At 37.2% G+C, this 5,854-nt stretch overlaps 1 non-coding gene across 1 annotated transcript; it reads right to left on the bottom strand.

Moving 5' to 3' along the window:
• Positions 1–700: 700 nt before the first annotated feature.
• On the bottom strand, positions 701–832 carry LOC117706430 (small nucleolar RNA SNORA17). Its single transcript, XR_004606535.1, has one exon. It is a non-coding gene; the product is annotated as a small nucleolar RNA SNORA17 (small nucleolar RNA).
• Between the last annotated feature and the right edge of the window lie 5,022 nt (positions 833–5,854).

Here is a 5,854-nt window from a genome sequence, read left to right as displayed (position 1 = left end):
ACCCACAATACCCAGGTGAGGGATGGAGCCAGTTATACTCAGCTCTCAGATGTCAACATGTCCTGGGTGGCAGCCCAGAAAGGGCCATCCTCCTGGCCTTTGGTTGTAACAGATGCCGGTAGTGCAGGGACATGAACCCAGATGTAGACCCAATGATACCATAGGGCAAGATTCCACCATGGTCCTGGGTGTAGCCAGCAGCTACTCACATCAAGCTGTTCCTCATTACCCTTGAGTCTCCAGTTCTGCATCTCTTCATTGTGCCCACATCCTTCTGTTTCTCTTTCTCTTCCATTTCTCCACCATTTACTTGTTCTTATAAGGGGTATCTGGCAATCTCTCAGCGACTGGGGTTGTCTCAGGTATTGTCTCATAGCAGATATGTTCTGCGCATGCACTATGGCCCTGGGCAGGGGTCATCTACTCCAAGGTCTGGTCCCTCAGGCCTTCGTGTCTCTGGACTGATGGTATCTCATGCTAGCTCCATGTCCAGGCCCCATGGCCCATTCTTGAGCTCAGTCCTCCCCTGGCCCACCGAAGTAGCCCCTTGAGGAGGTTGTCTGTCTTGGGTTCACTCCTACCAGGGGCCTGCAGTCCCAGGCAGGGTTCTTCTAGTCTCTAAATCCCCATCCTGGGAGCCCATCCAGGCCTGCCTGCTACCTGATTGGTGGTTGTCTCAGGATCACATTTTGTTTCAATACGTTTTAGGTTACTAATCACTTAGATGTTCATAGATCGGAATACTGAGTATAGACATAGCCTCTCTCCCTTCTGCAACCTATAGCTATACATGTGATCCAGCAGACATACCTGTAATGACTCTAAGTGTAGGGGATTTGTTCAATTTTACAACCCATGTAATTTGGCCAGTTCTGCACTCTTCTATTACTACACTCTATAGATCCCATAAAACTGTGTGGTTATCAGTCTACTAATTTCGTATGTTTAGAGAAGCCTAGCAGTCAGTACATCAAGCTCACTACCTTGTATAGTATCCCTGTGGACACAGTACGTCATCTCTCATCTTGACTCATGTGATAGCTTACTATTCTGTCAGTACCATTATTACTTCATCCAGTGTCTACATAGAAACCAAAGTGATTCATTGCTTGTCCTCTCCTTCCTCCTCCCTTTTCTATGTTTGCCCCCTACAACATTTACCATCTCTTCTGATTTTGTTACCCATTGTTACACCTGCATCTAAATAAATAAATAAATAAATAAATAAATAAATAAAATAACAACCTGAATACTCCATTCTGTGTTGCCTACATGTACATGTTTGTAGGGCGGAGTACTTTCTATTAGATAACAAATCAGAGGTGTTATTTCTCTACAAGATTAATTATACCTCTCAGATCAATTGTTAATTTCTTTTGCTCTTTATCTAGGGTTAAGAATCCATGACATTTCTCCTTTATGTGGTGGGAAATTAACTGTTACTTATATTGTTTAAGTCAGGTTTAAAGTCCTGTATTGTTTAGATTTCATGGATGCAGCTTACCAGTCATAACTAGAAGAGAAACATATTACAAAATATTTTCTGGCTCTCTGTCTCTCTCAATTTTTCTACCTCTTCTTCTGTGATTTTCCTGAGTCTTACATATGCAGGTTTTATTATAGATATATTGGTTAGGTTTGGAATGCATAGTTAGTTGTTCCCTGAATATGTCAATAAAGATATAATTTAACTTAAGAATATTATTATGTGCTTTATTAAAATACCATGTTTATTTGAAAAATGTATAATTCTTTTCAATAAATGATGAAGCAAACTTTTGTCTTTATTAGGACTGGTTGACCAGTAAAGTTAAAGAAACCATCAGAAAACATATTTAACAATGTTGTCTATTTTCAGAATAACATGAAGCAATCACTAGTTGTCTCTGAGTCTCACTTTTACTAGGTAGAATGTAAAAAAACTACTTTTATTTTAATTTTCATAAATAATGTAATATAATATTTAATGGGTATTTTGGAGGCTTTGTTCATTTTATTTTATAAGTAGTAGAAATATATGTTCTATACTTCCCATGCTACTGGCTAAATGAAAGCTGATAAATTGTAATAAATTAGCAAACATGAATTTGTTATAGAATTGCAGCTTACTAATTTGATATGTACAAATTTAGCCCCAAATATATCATTAGTATTAGTGAAACTCTACCCACATAAACTACTGAAATGAAAACAGCATTCTTTTATAAAATATTTCTCAAGTAGCCTTCTATATTATTCACATGACAAAGTAAGAATATTCCCGTATCAGATCACATCATGAAAATAAGATTGGAGATTTTACAGTCTCACCTGAAGTCATTCACAAGCTAAAACTTGTGTTGACTTCAACTGGAATATTTCTTACTGTACTGAATTTGAAGTTAACAGTAATTCTTTTTTCCACTTTCTCTTCATTCTTGAGAATTCCATACATATATACAATAAAATATAATCACATTCAACCCCAGTTTTCTTCATCCAAACCCTCCATAGCCTCATCAACATGCCTTACTCTGAAATTCTGAATATTATGGTATTTTGGCTTTTATTTGGTTGTTTGGTTGGTTTTTATTGTTTCTGTTGTTGGTGTTTTTGTTTGTTTTTGATAACTTACAAAGTTCAATTACTATTGCCCATTTGTCTATGGAAATTGATTCTTTTGAACAAGGACCTAATACACTTGAAGTGTTTGGCATTTTCCCACAATCTTATATGAGTATAGCAACTGAATTATAATAAGAAATGCAAATGTTTTATACTCTTCTAAATATAAGCTGCATTGTTATAAAACCTGAATGTTAAAACATCTTGACTACAACCAAATAAATCAGTTCTTAAGGTCACTTGTTTTTCAGAACATGTACATTGCTTAAGTCATCTTCATATCAATAAAAGTAAACTGTGGTGTAGTTAATATCAAAAGTGCACAGAGCATACTCTGCCAATTACCTAATCTCATTAAAAAAAATAGTACTCTGTATTTGACACCTGTCAAAAAACTTAGTTGACAGACTTCTTTTTTCAATCTACTACACCCTCTAAGAATCAAATCAATGTGTCCAATTTATTATTCATAATTTGCATAGCATACTTATGGCTTCATTCTATATTTATCTTCTATTTTCTCATCATGGATTTTCAGTGTTTACCAGAAGTAAAAGTGGAAATTTTATTACTCATCTATTTTTCTGTAGTTTATCTTATACATTTATTAATTCATACACAACTGGACATGAAATAGAAAATTAGTTCAACTTTAAATCAGTGATAAAGTAAAGACATATATTTGGCTATAAATATTAAATAATATGTGTATGAATTTGCATAAGAAGAACTCACTCTTTAATTGGGTCAAAATATATTGTATAATAGTTTCTTTCAGATTAAAACATTCCATCTCCTAAGGAAAGCTCATTTTACAGAATGTATAACTCAAAATAACTCCAGGAATTGAGCAGATTCACGAGGCCTATCATGCCTAATGGGAAACACTGAAGATTGCTGGATTAGTTGATATTCCACTGCTACGAAGAGAAACCATAACTAAGTTAACTTATAGAAACCATTTCATTGGAAGTTTTCTTACAGATTCAGAAGCTTAGTCTATTATCATCATGGAGGGGAGTTTGGTTGCAGGCATGATTCTGGAGAAGGAGCTGAGAGTTACATACCAACCCATAGAGAGCAACTAGAAAGAGGGAGAGAGAATGAGGGAGAGAGGGAAAGGAAAAAAGGGAGAGGGGACTGAGAGGGAGGACCTAGAATAGACTTCTGAAACTTTAAAAACAGTTCCAAGTTATATACACCCTCCAATAAGGTCACATCTCTTCGAACAAGCCCAGAATTCCAAATTCTTTCCAAACAGTTCCACACAACTGGGAAATAACCATTCAAACCCATGAGCATATGGGAGCCCTTTTCATTCCACCCACCACAATTGCTTAGACTCATTCTTAGAGAAGCCGTTCTTCAAAGACTGGAAGACCAGAAAAACAGACAGCAATAAACAGAAACAAGATGGGGAACCTAAGAAGGGCTTAGACCAACTGAGCCTCCTCAAGGGGCTACTTTGTAGTCTGTTGAGCTGGCTACAGCCTGTGAATATTGCTCTCCATGTTTAGGGCTTTTGTGATCTGTCGTGCACGGGTAGGCTTTGGTGATGCAGCTGTCTTCAGTCATTTCTATTCCTCACTCACATTCATAAGCTCTTGGTTCACTAGATTGGTCTTTGGTGGTATTAGTACTTTTGTCCGTCATGAGCTTTCTAGCTGGTAACTAGATTTGTATGCACTGTCTCCTTCCAGGAAAAGTTTACCACATTATAACAGCTAACATGTTTATTCTCATAACAGCTACATAAATTGTGTGTCACATATAAAATGTATATGCCTAACCTTTTGTCTAAAATGTGAGAGAAAATTACTATTAATGTACATACAAAAATTATTTTCTTTCTTCTCTGGTGTCTCCCTCCTTGCCTCTTAGTACCTATATTTGTTGTTTGTTGTTTAATCTGTTTCCTAATATTGTTCTAAGAGAAGAATAACCTTAGACTATTATGATGACATTATTATTATATATATATATTATTATATCATTCATCTTTACATTATTCAATGATGATTTGAAATGACGATAACATGTGATGAATTATAAAAATAGCCCAACTATTTTCTTTTTGTCCATTTATAGAAAGAACCTCATGCAAAACAAAAGAGACAAACAGAAGTCAGATTTAGGAGGGCCTGAAATGGAGAACAAATGAAGGAGTCCCCCAAATTGCAAACCCTATATAGATACATTCACTGTACATTGGAAATCTACCACAGGTACATGAGGCCTATAGTTTACAACAGATGGGGCTTAAGCTTGTTGATTTCTGTAGGTTATTGGCTTCCTTTTCTTCTAGACACTTGGCTCACCTATGTATAGATTTGGACGTGAGTATGGGGATGTAGAACCAAGCCATTCTTCATCCACAGGGTCTGCAGGCACAATTTAACATAGCCAAGCATTCTGAAAGCATGTTTTTTTTGTTATTTATTTATTTATTTCACTCCAGATTTTATTCCTTCTTCTAGGTCCACTCTCCGACTGTTCCACATTGTATACTTCCTCCCTACACACCTGTTCTACATGATGATGTCCCCACCCCCTCACCCCCCAGCTCCCGTCCAACCAGATCTGTTAACTCTCTGGGGCCTCCAGTCTCTTGAGACCTAGGTGCATCTTCTCTGATGAACCTAGACCCGGCAGTCCTCTGCTGTATATGTGTTGGGGGCTTTGTATCAGCTGGTATATGGTACCTGGTTGGTGGTCCAGTGTTTGAGACATCTCAGGGATTCAGATTAATTGAGACTGCTGGTCCTCCTACAGGGTCGCCCTCTTTCTCGGCTTCTTCCAGCCTTTCCTTAATTGAACCACAGTGGTCGAAGCTTCTGTCCATTGGTTGGGTGCAAATATCTGCATCTGACTCTTTCAGCTGCTTTTTAAGTCTTCCAGAGTGTGGTTTTGATAGGTCCCTTTTTGTGAACACTCCATATCCTCCAAGCATGTTTTAAATTATGTGGATGGAAGGAAGGGCTCAACTAAATTTGTTGTATTAAGAAGGATGCCTGCCTGTGTCAAAATGTGGACTCTAAGTAGGCCATCATATTTACCACTGTGGTAGCATCTTATAAGAAAAGGCCACAGCCATTCCCCAGTACAAGATGGAGTAGGTAGTCTCATGTTGTTGTTGTTGTTGTTGTTTATTTTTTTAATCCTGTCAGTAGTCAGGAAATGGCAGTACTAGCTATAGAATGTAGAAAGAGATGATCAAGGGTAGTAAGGTCCATGATTCAGATAAGGAGTC

Source organism: Arvicanthis niloticus, chromosome 3 (assembly GCF_011762505.2).
Source record: "Arvicanthis niloticus isolate mArvNil1 chromosome 3, mArvNil1.pat.X, whole genome shotgun sequence".
Taxonomy (NCBI): Eukaryota; Metazoa; Chordata; class Mammalia; order Rodentia; family Muridae; genus Arvicanthis; species Arvicanthis niloticus.
Note: the sequence above shows the minus strand (reverse complement) of the source record. Positions and strands in the feature narration are given on the sequence as shown.